This window comes from Eucyclogobius newberryi, unplaced genomic scaffold, assembly GCF_026437365.1.
Source record: "Eucyclogobius newberryi isolate DKJ021-1_F unplaced genomic scaffold, fEucNew1.0.hap1 SCAF_21, whole genome shotgun sequence".
In the NCBI taxonomy this organism is placed as follows: domain Eukaryota; kingdom Metazoa; phylum Chordata; class Actinopteri; order Gobiiformes; family Gobiidae; genus Eucyclogobius; species Eucyclogobius newberryi.
Window position 1 is genome coordinate 7,057,920 of NW_027315846.1, and position 18,447 is coordinate 7,076,366.

Below are 18,447 nucleotides of genomic sequence, written 5' to 3' on the forward strand. Positions count from 1 at the left end.
TAAACAATAGAGTTTTTCCAAATGACATGATATTTTGAACAAAATTCTAATTTGCCATCCTGATCATAAAAGTATGAGAGCCAAAGTCATATTTTGTACGGCGTAACCGTAGCGTTGACAGAAACATCCCATGTTATCCTTATGGGAAAATCGTAGAATCGCTCAAATCACCACATTTTTACGCTTCACACTTTAACAAACTCCTCCTAGGGCGATTGTCCGATCAAGTTCATATTTGGAGAATATCATCTACACAAGCGGGCCATCAAAACTTACCCATATTTTGATTCTAAGTGCTACGGTCTCTGTGTGGCGGACCCGCAAATATATGTCAGAAATGGGAAAACAGCGAAATCTCTAAAATCACCACATTTTTACGCTTCACACTTTAACAAACTCCTCCTAGGGCGATTGCCTGATCAAGCTCATATTTGGGGAAAATCATCTACACAAACAGGGCATCAAAAGTTAGTCATATTTTGATTTCAAGTGCTACGGTCTCTGTGCCGTGGAGCTGCAAATATACTGTCACTGATGGGAAAACGCCAAATCTTTGAAATGTTCAAATTTATGCTTCACACTTTAACAAACTCCTCCGTGGGCAATAGCTCGATCAACCTTTACTTTGGGAAATATCATCTACACAAGCGCGGCATCAAAAGTTATCCATATTTTTATTCCAAGTGCTACGGTCTCTGTGCGGCGGCGCAGCAAATTTGACTGACACTTGTGTTCATTTGCACTGGATTGGCCATGTCCAATGTGTCGCCGTCTGTCAAGTTCTTTTTTAATTCAACACAATAAGGGCGCCATCTTTATCAAGTTGAAAGCGCAGAGTCGGAAGGCCGGCGGCCCGCGAGGGCCGTTGGATGCCGCTTGCGGCTTTAATTCTTTCTTCTTCTTCTTCTTCTTCTCGGGACCAACCCCCCTATTTTTCACACAGTGAACATTGACGAAAAGTCACAAAAATTTGCACACTTCTAAAAATCGTGCCTCTCTACATTCTGGCTATTTCCCTTTTCTAAAATAAAAAAAATTGGCGCGTCAGCGCCCCCAAATGTACCAAAAATGCATTGAGAGATGGGAAATGACCCAAAAAAAATCTGATCGTAGAATCATGAAATTTGGCGCAGAGGTAGATGGTGACAAGAGAAGTAAAAAATATTATTACGGCAACGCCGTCCGCCCAACCAAATGTCGGCCATATTGCTTCAAAAATGGCTAAACATGACTTCGGAGTTTTTACGAACTCCTCCCAGGGCGTTGGCCCTAAAAAGCTGAAATTTGGTGAAAATGCTACTGAGGAGTGGGACATCAAAAGTTATCCAAATTACATTGATACCTCTCACGGTCTCTGAGCGGCGAAGCCGCAAACTTTAGCTAGAATTTCAGAAATCTCCCAAATTTAACATTTCTGCCGTTTGCGCAGATAAAGTCCGAATTGCGTCAAATTAGAATCAGTTGTTAAACTCTTTGCCCTAAACCTACTTGAAGTGAAATAAATTAATTTGGCGCTACAGCGCCCCCTACAGATTTTATATGGAGGTTAAATGTTTAGTTTTGCGAAATTATATGAAATTTGACACACAACTCAATTTTAGAATCCCCATCAAAAAAGTCAATGAGACCCATGTCATAATTGTTATGGCGTTGCCGTAACGATGACCGAAACCTTCCATGTTATTCCAATGGGGAAATCGCCAGAACATGTTTACACTTTATACTTTCACAAACTCCTCTTAGGGCGTCAGCCCTATTAACCTGAAATTTGGTGAGACTCATCTTCAGGACCATCAAAAGTTATCCACATTTTTATTCAAAGAGTCACGGTGTCTGTGCGGCAAAGCCGCACATTTTGCCAAGAATTCAAAATAGAATTGCTTTTTGATGGTAAAACAAAGGGGAGAAGATGTGACAGCGTCACAGATTCAGCAGTAGGCGTAATAAATTCAGCAGTAGGCGCAAGAGGAGGGGGCGTTAGCGCCCCCTCCTCTTGCGGCGTGGCGGCGGCGTAGCGAGGGCCGATCATTGCCGCTTGCGGCTATATTTATTATTATTATTATTATTATAGTCACATATTGTCTTTAATATAATTGGGATACGTTGGTGTAATCCCTCATTCGTCCAGGAGTGTTCCATCGTAGAAAAAGGTTCAGCTGTAGTCATCTGGACTCGGTTTTAGAAAAAAATAAAACGTTTCGACTCTCATCCAAGAGTCATTGTCAATAACTCTTGGATGAGAGTCGAAACGTCTTGTTTTTTTCCAAACTGAGTCCCGATGACTACAACTGAACCTTTTTCTACGATAATTGCAAACAGTTTTTAATTAAGAGTGGTTTATTTTTCTCATTTTTAATTCAATTTAATTCAAAAATGAACTAAATTCAAAGCTAAAAGGGGATATTTTCTAATTGAACTCTGCAACAGTTACAACACCAGTGCTTATTCCCTGTTCCACCAACTCCAGTCCACTGTGGTCCGTCTTTGACAAACGCCACATAGATTCATGTGTTTTTTGGGGTCCCGAACCGCACCGGACCGGACTCAGTTTACAAACGGCAAGATTTTATTTCATTACACTTTTTAAAGAGTTAATACTGAATGCACTGGTCCAATAGTCACTGAAAAAGTGCAAATATTGAACCTCTGGGAGTCGATTAAACCTTTGCTGAATTTGCTGCATAAACTTCTGTATTGGAATATCAGACAAGATCTTTGAGTGACATTTTATTCTAACTTGTGAAGAAGTCAACTTTAACACTCTATAGCCTAATCAGATGTTCCGACCTGTGTAGGCTTTTGCTGTGTCATTGAGCAAGGCACTTCAGAGAAAGGGTTTTGTGCCTGGAGAGGATACTGTGTCGGGAGTAAACGTAAAAAGCACTTTGGAATCGTGAAATGCACTATACAAAACCAAGACAAATACTGTATTAAAAAAGAAAATCTTAAAAAAATGTAATTGAATGCACCTTGCTCTGAATCTTTGCCGTTTTTCCGTTTAATAAATACAAAACTATGGCTGAACTCAACGGACATGTAATGAGTCCCGGCATAATCACTAATGAGATCGTTTTATAGTGGAGGTACAGATTTAATCAAATTCAACTCGTTTATCCGTCCGGCTCATTATTCCCACGGGTTTGAGCCACGGCCTGGAGAACGCTGCACATTTTGCTGCACATTTTGCCTTCGCGTCAAACAATGTGCGCTGTAAAAATACACCATTTTACATCATTTACATGCAACAAAGAGAATTCTGTTCACTGCAGTCAAACCAACTCACTTCTTTAAACACCTGGAAGAATGTAGAAAATGTGACTATTTGAATTGTATGTCGAGCTTTTCTGAGGTGTAAAGTCCAATAAAAATGAATAAAACATCAAAAGAGTTATTTCCAAGCATGACACATAAGCTTTTCTGCAATTCCTCAGATTTGATTGATTCCATTGATTCCATTGATTCCATTGATTTGATCGTTACTCTGAAGTGCACAGTGGGAGGGCAGGTTTACCTTGAGTGCTCTGGATTTCTAAAGCTCCGTTCAAGACACTCAAAGCGCTTTACACTGCATTATTCATTCAAACTATGTCTTGTATGGGTTTTAATGCTTACAAATCCATGCATTATTAATTTATTAAGCTACTTTCTTAGCCAACAGTTTGAATTACAAAAGTACTACGTCTTCTTCTTCTCCTCCTCCTTCTCCTTCTCCTTCTTCTTCGTCCTTCTCCTTCTTCTTCTTCGTCCTTCTCCTTCTCCTTCTCCTTCTTCGTCCTTCTCCTTCTTCTTCTTCGTCCTTCTCCTTCTTCTTCTTCGTCCTTCTCCTTCTTCTTCTTCGTCCTTCTCCTTCTTCTTCTTCTTCGTCCTTCTCCTTCTTCTCCTTCTTCTTCTCCTTCTCCTCCTTCTCCTTCTCTCATCTCCTTCTCCTCCTTCTCCTTCTTCTCCTCCTTCTCCTTCTTCGTTTTATTGCGGTTGGTAGTATCCAAGTGTTACATTGCCACCACCTAATGTAGATGTACTTCTTAGGCTTCAGACATCATTTTCAAGACTTTATTCTTTAGACAAACGCACTACTTCTGCTTTTTTCTCATACTGTTGTAATCCCGCTAAAAACTTTTGAGGAATAACCGAAGATTCTAATATATATCGTTTTTTTACGTCATTTTGCGTCTCATAGAACTCAGCGCAGTCTGTTTTTCCCATTGAGTTTGTTTGCTCCTGAGTGAAATATGAACTGACAGATGGAGATGGAGCTACAGTGGGATTTCAAGGATTCAGCATATTCACGGCAGCCTCCTGTTGGTCATTTATTCTGCAGCCCACAATCCTTTCCAATTACACCTGCCCCGATTCTCTGCACACTTACTGCATGATATTTCATCTTTTTTTCTTTTTCTTTTTTTTTTTTAAATCCAACTTGAATAAAATCCGCCGCAATCACTGCCCGTCACGTAAATAATAAAAAAAAATCCGCTGATAAATGGACTTTGTTGCGTTGGCAAATGTGATGGACGGCCGCGCGGTTTGGAAGGAAGAGTAATCAAAATGAACATTACCTAAGCCTCCTCAGCAGAGAATCATCAATGAATTATTTATCGGGGAAACACAAGTGCTGACTCCAAAAACATCAAAGAACATTTTGGGAGAGGCGTATTGGAGCCTCGCCGATTATTCAGCCGGGTTGAGATCCATCGCGGCGCTCTGAAGGGCGCTCAGAACACATCTGCAGCCGCGCGGTCGATAGCGGCTGATGTATTGGCGATCGGCGATAGTTCACAGAGGCGCGGGTTTGTCCTTGTACGAGATCTATGACGGGGTTGCTCGATGTGAAAGGGCACGATCGTAAAGGATTCAAGAAAATATGTTTACCAATCAGACAAGACGTAAGGATTATATATCATGTGTGGCAGCAAATATTTTTAAAACTGAATTTACCTTAAACTACACATTAAATGTGTAGTTTAAGGTTGACAAGCAATAAATAATATCGTGTTCATTACATTTTAGTGAAATTTTCACTAAAATGTAATGAACACGATTATATGCTAGATTTTACTAAACATTTTGCCTATTTGTGCCCAGTTTAACCATTTTTGTCAAGTTTATAATTGTACTTCCTGGTTTGACATGAGCAACAAATATATGACATAGGTAAAGGTGATTAAACAAGTGTTACCTAGCAACCAGACGCTAAACAAAAGCCACAATATATTAAGCAATAGTTACTATTTGACAAGCAATAATACACCTTCATTTTGTGGAGTGATCATTTAAAAAGTGTGTCAGTTAAGTGTTAATTGTTTTCAACGGCATGTCGCGCATTGATGACATCACAGAGGGATTCCGCTCTACTTCCTGTCATTTTATGTTACATTTTTTTCAACATTTCTTCACAAACTGCAACTTAACGGAAGTAAATCTATGACAAATATTTACCACAGGTGCCAAAGTCATAAGTCATAAACAGAAAAACAGAAAAACCTGGACTTTAACTAAAACGTGACAGTTACACAGCTCAGTTAGGTATTGGCAAGTTGTTAGAATAAAGTTTATAACGATAAATCAAGTATTTAATGAACAGAGATGTAAACGGTACATTGACAGAATGAAATGAAAAGGATTAAAAACAAAACAAGTTAAACAAAAGGTAATGTTTAACCAACAGTTAGCTAGCTAGCGCCATCTCCAGCTTAATAAAGGTCTAAACAACGCTAAGGAAGATGTAGGAAGGTCAGATCAATGGAGCAACAACAACAACATCACTGAAAATGAGCTCAAAAGATCTTTGGTGTTTTGTATGATCTGACTAAACAAGAGAAGCCAAAGGACGATAGTTGGATTTGTAAGACAGACGTTTTTAGTTCATTCTGATCCGAGGAGCGCGGAGTATACTTTTCTCAATGCGCGGTAGCCTTAAGTAAGGTCTTGACTTATCCAGAGTGTGGAGCTGGGCCTTCTGGGTGTTAAGGTTTGAATGTATGTGATATGTCAGTGATATCATAATACTATGGTAGTTCCTTCATTCAAAACAGAGTCAGACTTTTGTTTTATGTCAAAAACAATTACCGTATTTTCCGGACTTTTTTTCATAGTTTGGCCATAGTTTATACTCCCGAGCGACTTTTATGTGATACTATCAACACATTATTTTAGCATTTTGTATCTTATTTTCACTCTGGCAACCGCATTTCACATGTTGATTATTTTCACATGGCAACCACAAGAGGGCGCTCTAGGCTCTAAGCGCCGCAGAAGAAGAATCTGCACTTCCTCTTCCTCTGGAGTTTGTGGAGTTGTTTAGAAGTGACACAGAGGAAGAAGAATTCAATGGATTTAGTGATTTGGGGTAAAACTGATGCTTTGGTAAACTTGTTAGCATGTTCTTTATGCTATAGTTATCTGAATAACTGTTCATATGTTACGTTAACATACCAGACACTTACCACAGTTCTGTCTGTGCCTCATGTAGCTGAAGGTGTTAGCGTTAGCATACGTACACCTATTCACCATGTTCTCTCATCTGTTATTATTTTAAATTGCATTTCAAGATGAAATGTCTGATTTTGGTCTTGGATTTTATCAAATAAATTTCCCAAAAAATGCGACTTATACTCCAGTGCGACTTATATATGTTTTTAATTCACTATTGTGTATTTTTTTAACTGGTGCGACTTATACTGTTGCTGTTCTCCGGATACAATTTGATTTGATTTACTTTAGTTAAACTATCGAGTCGTCATCCTCATCTTCCAAAGAAATACACTTGGCACATATAGAAACAACTGTACTACTTCGGTATCGGGACAACGGTGAGTTCAAAGGAGGCCGAGGTCTTTGTGTGACTTTTTGCTCTCCGTTGTAAAGGTGTAAACTTTGGCCGTGTGCTTTCTTCAGAGCCAAATCGGATGCTGGACGTGATAAATGTTTTGTGCAGACCGTGGCCACGAGGGGAGGGGGCGGGATGTGGAGAGGAGGCCTTATTGAATCAAGCTTTATTTACACAGCTCACAGAGTGGAGTTTAGAAAGGATTACATTTCATGCCCCGGCAAATAGCTAATGAGCGTCCATGAGAAACCCTAGTCCTCCTCGGATCAGTCCAGTGATCATAAAAGACGTGCTTCTGTTAGCTTTAGCCGCCAAACAGATATTGATTTATTCCAACGTGATGGAAATAATTCACACGCTGGAATTGGAGAAGGAAACGACTCGATGTGATTCATATTTTTTAACAACTCTGACACGTTTCAACACCTGCAATGAGGGCAGAACCATCGAATGACACCAAAACGATCACTATTTTTTTATTACAGCGACGTAAAATAATAGTAGACGGAATTTAATGAATGGCTTGAACACATTGCAACAACAGCGCTTGACATAACAAAATATAACGTGTGATTTCAACTAATAAAAAGGCATCTGGCAGGTATAAATTTGGGGTTTGTTGTTACGGTATAATTTGTGATTTATGGTCAAAGCTCCAGCGGAATCTTGGCTGTATCTCAAAAACAATAGTTGGTAAAGCAGAAATCACACTAAAGATGTTCAATGAAATGGAAACGCTGTTATACTTAAACACAGTTGTAGAAATAAAGACTGTCTGATGATATCGGAGGCAGTTTAGGGCTATGACTTTGAAATTGTAGGTATGGAGCCAAACAATTGCAGTAAGATTACAAAAAACATTTTTTAGTTGTAATCTCCTTTTTTTTAAATAAAATGTGACAAATATTTTCTGAATATTGAAAAATAAAATAAACAAAAAAAGTCGCAATCTCCTTTAAAAAAAATAAAAAATGAATTGTGACAAATGAAGCCTGCGTAAATTCAGCCTGGAAGACCTAACTCCATCCATCTACGTCAAGGCCTCCATGGAAGGACCCCTCTCCCCAGCGCCATCATCGCACTCAAGCGGGCGTGGCCTGTCCGTCTGTGAGAGTCAGATCCCTCACTTCACCATGGACTCTCCCAGGTTTCTGCGCTTATCCCAAAGAGGTTATGCAGTTTTTCCTGGCCAAAGAAGGAGGGTGAAAGGTCAGGGGGCGTCTGTACCATGGCCCTCGCACCTGCTCCCAGTGACTCCTCCCCGCTCCAATCAGCACCAGGCGGTCGCATTTAAGCCTCAGGCAGATGGCTCGGCCGCTCAAACCGTACTGCGACCCACCACCTCCCCAGCTCCTCCTCTGCATTCCCCTCATCCTCTACCTTCTCTTCACATCTACCACCACCAGTCTCCAGGCTCCGGGGGGAGACATCTAATACAAATAGATCATGAAGTGCCCATGATTGCAATGTCTTTCGCCGGGGTCTGAGCGCCAAATAACCCACGAATAAAGCTTGCTCAACAGTCCATTCTCGTGGTCTCTTTGTCTCTCCAGGGTGAAATATTTTTGGAATATTGAAAAATAAAATAAAAAAGTCGTAATCTTCTTTTTTGTTAAATATAAATTGTGACAATTTTTTTCTAAATATTGAAAAATAAAACTAAAAAAGTTGCAATCTCCTTAAAAAAAATAAACAAATTAATTAATTGTGACAAATATTTTCTGAATATTGAAAAATAAAATTAAAAAAGTCTTAATCATCTTTTTTGTAAAATATAAATTGTGACAAATATTTTCTGAATATTGAAAAATAAAATGAAAAAAAAAAAAAAAAAATCGCCCAGGTAGGTTCCATAGCAAAAAGAACATTGAATTTAGTCGACTGGACAACGGTTTTAAATTACGCTTTTAACCTTATTAACTTTATTCTCCTGACAGTCCCCGTTTCATTCATCCCAACCAATACCAATGAATATATTTTGTTGCGCAATTGTGTTTTTTCTTGTAGGTTTCTTATGTTTATAGTAAGGATTATCTGTCATTACTTAAGTCTATTGAACAAGGTGTGAACTGTAACCTTTGTCATATTTTGCATAATGGCTCAAGCCCCCAATGAGGTTAAATATGTTTCTTGGCCATCTCTGCATTCTTTAGAGCCAGAAATTAATATCCCTTGAGTTGCATTTCCTGCCGTTCTAACTTGTTGTAAAACTAGGAATCGAAACTGGAACAAAACCCAAAGCTAAACTTGGATTGATCAGTTTACATGAGTTTACATCAGGACTAAACTGTCTATTCCCATTGTATTTAACAAATTAACCTTGTTTCTGTTCATAAATGTGGGTCCAAACCAAGTGTGAACGCGCTCTAACACACGGGACGATCCTGTACGAGTCTGCAGTCTGTTTAAAATACAAACTGTCCCATTTAAGTCTTTCAATTCTTTCCAAAAGGGCATAATTTTCCATCTAATTATGACTTCTAATGCCCTGGGTGAGTTATAAGAAGCAATCAGCTCTTCTGCGCCGGATTTCTTTGAAGTATGTACCGGTACGTGGAGGCCCTCGGGCGTCGCCAGCCGAGCAGTTCCAAATATGTATTGATCATTGCAGAGTGCTATTGATTTGGCGTGCGTCAAGCAGCCCGAGGAATTGAATTAATCAGAAGTATGCAAAATGCTGCATCAACAATATTATTAAGGAAACAATTATGTTAACAACTCTTTCTGCAGGCCGCCCCGACTCGTGGTTCCACTCGCAGAGGAAGGTGTCTATATGTGACACTTTATGAAGCGTTGTACGTGTATTTGACACTTTATGAAGCATTGTACGTGTATTTGACACTTTATGAAGCGTGGTACGTGTACGTGACACTTTATGAAGCGTCGTGCGTGTACGTGACACTTTATGAAGCGTCGTACGTGTACGTGACACTTTATGAAGCGTCGTGCGTGTACGTGACACTTTATGAAGCGTGGTACGTGTACGTGACACTTTATGAAGCGTCGTACGTGTACGTGACACTTTATGAAGCGTCGTACGTGTACGTGACACTTTATGAAGCGTCGTACGTGTACGTGACACTTTATGAAGCGTCGTACGTGTACGTGACACTTTATGAAGCGTGGTACGTGTACGTGACACTTTATGAAGCGTCGTACGTGTACGTGACACTTTATGAAGCGTCGTACGTGTACGTGACACTTTATGAAGCGTCGTGCGTCGTACGTGTACGTGACACTTTATGAAGCGTGGTACGTGTACGTGACACTTTATGAAGCGTCGTACGTGTACGTGACACTTTATGAAGCGTCGTACGTGTACGTGACACTTTATGAAGCGTGGTACGTGTACGTGACACTTTATGAAGCGTCGTACGTGTACGTGACACTTTATGAAGCGTCGTACGTGTACGTGACACTTTATGAAGCGTCGTGCGTCGTACGTGTACGTGACACTTTATGAAGCGTCGTACGTGTACGTGACACTTTATGAAGCGTGGTACGTGTACGTGACACTTTATGAAGCGTGGTACGTGTACGTGACACTTTATGAAGCGTCGTACGTGTACGTGACACTTTATGAAGCGTCGTACGTGTACGTGACACTTTATGAAGCGTCGTACGTGTACGTGTACGTGACACTTTATGAAGCGTCGTGCGTCGTACGTGTACGTGACACTTTATGAAGCGTCGTACGTGTACGTGACACTTTATGAAGCGTGGTACGTGTACGTGACACTTTATGAAGCGTCGTACGTGTACGTGACACTTTATGAAGCGTCGTGCGTCGTACGTGTACGTGACACTTTATGAAGCGTCGTACGTGTACGTGACACTTTATGAAGCGTCGTACGTGTACGTGACACTTTATGAAGCGTCGTACGTGTACGTGACACTTTATGAAGCATTGTACATGTTTATGAATAAAGTCACGTGTGCACAGGTTACAGCAGGGAACGTGATGTTATGATTAACTGAAGGGAATCTTATTGAAAAGGGCAGAGAAAAGAGGTAACTGCATTTATAAAGACGCTATTTCAATATTCAATGTGTTTAATAGGCAATTTAAAGCGTATTGCTCTGTGCAGATAAAGGAGACGTCTTATCTGCCAGACTATCAGTAATTACATTGAGAATACACTTTCATTTAAAGCAGCCATTTTGAATGCGTTCATTTATTGAGGCCAAATGCCAACGAGCATAAAAGCACTGATAGACAAAAGAGAATGGAAGATTTGTGGAGTTGTATATAACATTTGTCCGAGCCCAACTTTAATAACCCTTACCTTACTCAAATTGCAGAACACTGTATGTTGTCAAAAATAAGCATTTGTTTAAAAAAAAAAAAAAAAAAAAAAAATTAGAACATTATAAGCTCGACCCTTGAAAAAAAAAGCCAAACGTTTGGGAAGATTTGTTAAAATACAGCAGGTGGCGCTAGCATCGCTGTAGCACGTAGCATGTAGCTGGTGTTAACATTATTAGACATTTATACAGATTTGGGCCATTGGATCCCTTTATTCTTCGTGTCTTTGTGTCTGCATTTTATTTATTTAATATGGGCATAGCATTTACATTGGACGAACCAGATGCAATGTTTTAAGTGTTATAGCAAAATAAGCTAATTTTCAACACCTGTCCATAGGAGGCTTTTAGAATTAAAACAATACAAAATTTACAGACTATATACAATACATTTAGCACAAAGTAACTCTCAAAGTCTGCATTTGCTCCTGTAGTTGTTGAAAAGTGGGTAGAGCAGCTCTTCTACATTAAAATGAATGAAGATGTGATAGCATGCCAACTCTATAGTGATAAACATATCTCCATTGAGACCAACAGGCCAAGTATGTCAGTAATGATGGGCGATACCACTGTGAGGGTACTTTTTTCAATACCGATACTCAATACTGGTCCAACCTGATGTGCGTCGGTAAATATGCGTATAATAAATGACTATATCTAAACCAGGGGTGTCCAAACGTTTTTCACTGACCGCATTTTGAAACTTATATGGAGCAAAGGGCCACATTACATGACATACATTTGACATAGTTTTGATGCCTCCACACCTTTCATAAGACTTGGAACATTATTGTTATGTTGGTTTAACATCAAAATGCTTGAATTTTTCCAATTTGACAGTAAAAGTACTTCTATTTGTTGTTTGGGCCAACTTAGGACGCCGGAGGGCCAACAAAAATTGGTCTAAGGGCCGCATCTGGCCCTCAGGCCGTAGTTTGGACATGCCTGATCCTGAACACTTGACACGGATGGATCGGCCCAATCTGCTGCTGCTGGGGGGTGTTTGACACAAAACAATGTCTCAAATGAATTCCTAGTCTTATAAGTTGCATATGGTAATTCGTATCGATATATTAATACTTCAATACCGATACTCCCGTTCCCAGAAGGTACAGCACAGGAAAGGTACTGACTTAATGTGTTGAGGTGGCGTGAACCATCTTTCCCGTGACCTTACTCTTGTCTGATTTCTGACTTGCGGGATCGGAAGCGACCTAAATGTATTTTTCACTATAGATTCCCGCTCCCGGTCAACTCTAACCCAATATATACGCTGCGGTACAATCCCACCGCAACCCTATAAAAAAAAAATGCGATGACTAAATCATTGCACTCTCACAGCACACTCTGACACCGCACTGGTAAAAAACTCACACAAAAAAAACATGGCAAAGTTCACGTCGGGGGGGGGGTTTCCAACACAAACAGTCTGTCTGGAGCTGCATCTCATAATGAAAAACAGAAGGAGCCAAAACCACAAGATCTGCAATAGAAGTCAAAATCTGGTTATTCACATTTGGGGAGATTGAATACGCCGGCCCAGTACAAAGACGACATTTTGGAACACGATTCTTCATTTCCCACAGTGGAGACAAGAGTTTTCCCCAACTTTTTCTCCCGCTTTCCTTTTACATCGGACGCTAACCTTGCTTCACATCCTGTAGTATTGTATTATATTATATTATATTATAAGCTCTGAACTTGCTTGATATTCAGCCGTAGTTCGTAATCCTGCGAGTGGTAATGATGCGTTCAAGGTAAAACGTATTTTCGACTGTTTCTCGGGTAGTAATATAATGAGAACGTTTGCGAAGGAAGGTTGCGAAGGCGTAATCTAATCGTCGGTTGCGGAGGACGAAAGAGATGTTTTAACTTTGAGGGTCAATAGTGTGAACAGCAGGATCATGTTTTTTACTGAAAAACAGCAAAATCCAGGATAAATGATGTCTATTAATTTGAAATATTTGGCGAGTCTCGCAACATTCTTCTCTTAAATGGATTGTACCTGACTTTTATTTCTTCATCTAGTTCAGAAACAGCTTTTTGGTTGACGGGACGCTCGGATCTATGTTTCACCAACAGATCAGTGTGTGGAGGCAAAACAACTTTCTCCAGCTGAAGTCATCGTCTTTGTCCCACAGAAACAAAGAGAAAGTGTTAGCGGTCACCTCCAGAGTCTCGCTCTAAAACCTACAAATCAAGTTAGAAATCTGGGGGTAATAATGGACTCAGACTTGAACTTTAACAGCCACATCAAATCAATAACATCAGCAGCTTTTCACCATCTAAAAATGTCGCCAAAATGTTAAGTTTTAGTGTCAAAACCAGACCTGGAGAGACTTAATACATATGGACCTTATAGGACCGGCCTCCTGCTGGTGCCAGAGTCAGGACTAAACAAGGACCGGCCTCCTGCTGGTGCCAGAGTCAGGACTAAACATGGACTAGCCTCCTGCTGGTGCCAGAGTCAGGACTAAACATGGACTAGCCTCCTGCTGGTGCCAGAGTCAGGACTAAACATGGACCGGCCTCATGCTGGTGCCAGAGTCAGGACTAAACAAGGACCGGCCTCCTGCTGGTGCCAGAGTCAGGACTAAACATGGACCGGCCTCCTGCTGGTGCCAGAGTCAGGACTAAACATGGACCGGCCTCCTGCTGGTGCCAGAGTCAGGACTAAACATGGACCGGCCTCCTGCTGGTGCCAGAGTCAGGACTAAACATGGACCGGCCTCCTGCTGGTGCCAGAGTCAGGACTAAACATGGACCGGCCTCCTGCTGGTGCCAGAGTCAGGACTAAACATGGACCGGCCTCCTGCTGGTGCCAGAGTCAGGACTAAACATGGACCGGCCTCCTGCTGGTGCCAGAGTCAGGACTAAACATGGACCGGCCTCCTGCTGGTGCCAGAGTCAGGACTAAACATGGACCGGCCTCCTGCTGGTGCCAGAGTCAGGACTAAACATGGACCGGCCTCCTGCTGGTGCCCAGAGTCAGGACTAAACATGGACCGGCCTCCTGCTGGTGCCAGAGTCAGGACTAAACATGGACCAGTTACTTATGAAACATGATCAAATTTAGATTGTCCATTAAAGTGACTGTATGTGGCTTACAACCCATTGTATTTATTTGATCAACTAATTGCTGGTCGATGGTTTTGCTGACGGAGGGGAGAGAGAGTGCGTTTATTTGAATGTGATCGGTTGAACAGGAAATACACTCTTACAGGCTGAATTAATCCGATAGTTGCACCTCCGTCTGTAAATACAAGTCCATCCTTTATCTGCCTTATGAAACAGGAAACAGGAAAGAGCCTCGGCTCCACGCTGAGATGAAGAGCATTTTGTCTTTGGTCCCACTCACACGGGGCCCATTAGAATAAAACCCGCCGCGCTCGCTCGCTCGTCCGTGTCCGCGCAACACTTGGCATTTCCTCCTCCGTGCCTCGTCCGCTGATGTCGGCCGAGTCAAACGTGGACTTACGGGGACGCGGCGCCACGGTAAGGTCAAGAGATCGGACTGGAGAGGAGCCCTGATCGGAGACACAGTGTTATTAAACATGGACTTGTTGAATTTAAGGTCAGACGAAAGATTTAAAGCTTCGTAAATGTTAAATGTCAAATGCCGAGAGAGAATCAGAAGTAAAAAAATCCCACCACGGCACAAGAAACACAATCCAACAGACGTAATACCCGCTTTCATTTGCATTCGTGAACGTTTTTTGTCACGTTTATGTTCGTTTTCTTTGTGGTTTGTCTTCTATTATGGATTCAACTATGCAAATGTTATTAAAATAGATAAATAAAAGGGACTGCATTGTATGGCTTTTGTTTCTTTAACCTTTATTCAAGAATGAAAGTCCCGTGGGGATTAAGAGAGCTCTTTTCTGCATCAATAATACAACCCAGAGACTCCATGCAGGTCCCTGATTGGCTGATCCACCTGTCAATCACGGCCATCTGAACTCAGGCAGATGAAACCAGAGATTAGACTCGATCTGGATTAAAAATACACAGAAAGATCATTATGGACTTTCCAGGCAAGGAAAGGTGAGGCCCAAAGTACAAAATTAATCATGTTTTTATTATTCTGCCTTTGTTTAGTGGTGAATATTGATTATAGTATTTTGTGAATAGAATAATAATAGGTTCTAAAACACAATCCAGTTATAAACACCACCGTAACTCAAACTGGGGGAAAGTGAAAGTTGTGAAATGTTTAGTCTAATCCGTCATATGCAAACGTTTTTGATGTTTTGTCTAGTTATTTTAATTATTTATTGTAAATAAATGTGTAGCTAAATGTGCACAGTAATCTACAGTAATATAGTATAGTAATGTATGTTTAGAAGGTGATAAGATAAGATAATATAAGATAACGTAAGATAAGATATTCCTTTATTGTCCACACATGGGGAAATTTCATTGTTGCAACGCAGGTAGATACAGAGGAAATGGACAGATAACTTATAGGAAGTTTAAAAAAACACTCTTAATAGATAAGAATAAATTACGGAGAATAAAAACAACACATTTCAACCCATCCCATTGATTTCACTGTTTTTTTTTTTTTGTGTGCCATTTTTATGTGTTATTAAGAGCAAATGTTTCTGTTTAATCCTTTGTAAAATGTCCTTCAGTGTCAAAAAAAGGCACTGGTAAATAGAAATAATTAGTGCTAGTTTAGTGTTATCATGATCATGCGTTTAAAATGAATGAAAAATGAGTTAAAGTCACAAACACAACAAACACAGTAAGTTTGAGTTGAAGCTCTAATGGTGACAGCGTTAAAAACCCTCTTGAACGTCGATCAGAGACACTTCCTCCCGCCGTTCCTCCCACAGCCTCCCTCCCCCCGGGTCACCTCACTGCACCTCGGCCCCAAATCCGGTCCTGAGAAAGTATCCCGGTCCAGCCCGGTGCAGTCCTTCCAGATTCGGGACGTGTTGGAGGGTTAATCACTCATAATTGAACCTCTGGAGACACACGCACGGCCAGCGCTTGGAAAGAGTTTTTGGTTGGCTCCCAGTCTGGACTCGAGGGGCGTGATTAGCACCGGACCAGACCATTGGACGCTGCACAACACCTCTCTCTCTCTCTCTGAATACCTCTCTTTTCCTCTTTCTTCTCTTCCTCTTTCTTTCCTTTGTTCCCCTCCCTGTGTCCATCCTTCTCAAATTCTTTATATTTTCCTTCGTCCTCTCTCTCTCTCGCTCTCTCGCTCTCTCGCTCTCTCGCTCTCTCTCTCTCTCTCTCTCTTAATTTTTCTTTCTGTGTGTCTCTCTCCCTCTCTCTCTTTCCCCCTGTCTTTCTCTCTCCCAATCTCTCTCCTACTCCCTTTCTCTCCCTCTCTCTCTCTCTCTCTCTCTCTCTCTCTCTCTCTCTCTCTCTCTTTCTCTCTCCCTCTCTCCCCTCTCTCTCTCTCCTTCTCTCTGTCTCTCTCCATCTCTCTCTTCCTCCCTTTCTCTCTTCCCCTCTCTCTCACTCTCTCTCCACCTCTTCTCTCTCTCTCTCTCTCTCTCTCTTAATTTTTTCTTTCTGTGTGTCTCTCTCCCTCTCTCTCTTTCCCCCTGTCTTTCTCTCTCCCAATCTCTCTCCTACTCCCTTTCTCTCCCTCTCTCTCTCTCTCTCTCTCTCTCTCTCTCTCTCTCTCTCTCTCTCTCTCTTTCTCTCTCCCTCTCTCCCCTCTCTCTCTCTCCTTCTCTCTGTCTCTCTCCATCTCTCTCTTCCTCCCTTTCTCCCCTTCTCTCTTCCCCTCTCTCACTCTCTCTCCACCTCTTCTCTCTCTCTCTCTCTCTCTCTTTCCCCTCTCTCTCTCAGATCAACAGTGAGACGAACTCATTAGTCCACTCTCTCTTCTCTCCTCCTCTCTCTCCCCTTCTCTCCCTCCCTCTCTCTTCCCCTCTCTCTCCCTCTCTAACTCCTCTCCTTCTCTCTTTCTCTCTCCCTCTCTCTCTCAGATCAACATTAGTCCACTCTCTCCCTCCTCTCCCTCTCTCTCCCCTTCTCTCTCTTTCTCCCGCTCTCTCACCCCCTCTCTCCCTCTCTCTCACCCCCCTCTCTTTCTCTCTCCCCTTCTCTCTCCCCTTCTCTCTCTCCCCCTCTCTCTCTCTCCCCCTCTCTCAGATCAACAGTGAGACGGACTCATTAGTCCGCTCAGAGTAAAGAATGACTCTTGCTCTTTCTACCCGTGTAAAACAAAGACAGGGTTTGTTAACTTATGTTGCAGCTCAGTAGGTTGCCGTTGGTTACGATTATTCCGTGATGGTCATTGAGGTGAGCACATTCAGGGTCTCTTGTGTCATTTAATTAGCTAACTAACAAACAACCAAATAATATATTCACATTGTTTTGAATCCAGACTGTGCAGTGATGCTATTAAATCAGGCTACGTACAGACTTAACGTTAGCCTCATTTCCTACTGTCCAGGTGCTATATTGTGGATCATCTTGAATGTTTTTATGGCTTGTCCTGTAGAGAGCAGTTGTAGATGAGGCGGCTCAGATGTAAATGTCTATAATCGTTAGTTGTGGTAAGTTTTTGCTGCATTTAGTTGGTGTTAACAACTCGCAGAGGATCAAAGCCTAAAACCTTTGTATTTAAGTGTCTTTTAGTGTCCAAACAAATGCTACATAAGTTAGATGTATTTGTCCTTGGCCCCTTTTCATTGTCAATGAGATGCACTATTTATTTTATGTAGAACCATGACAATGTAACAGCGGAGATGGACGACACACAGCGACTTCCTCAAAATGGTGATGACAACAAACGCCACATAAACCCAGGAATATGAATGGTTTATTACTGTGGTATTGGTGCTAGACTCTGAAACCCATAAATATTTCACCTTTAAGCGTCCATCACCTGCTCGTCTCCATAGAGATGTCCTTGCGTTGCTCTGAATGCTGAACAGCATGGAGACAGACGAGGGATGTTTGATCAATAAAGCAAAAAACCAATTGAAAAAAAACAGTCAAATTACAAAACATTTCAAGAGGCGGTGCTTTTCAATACAATTCTTACTGACCAATGATATTAACCTCTTCTACAATCATAATCTCATCCAAATAAAAACGGATTTATTCCCAGGTTTTAACAAGAGACTGTGATGCAGAATACTTCTGTCCACATCTTCAGAAGAGAGCGGCAGAGAGGAACTTCAAATAAAAAGGGAAAAGTTCCTATTGAGGAGGCACAGCCGGCTCCGCACTCTCCTTTAATTCACATTTTCTTTGTTCACATGAGGCCATTTGGAAAGTGGATTTCAAGTGGATTGCGTGGTATTGATTTTGGAGATTAAATCAGGGGATGCACTTTGAAC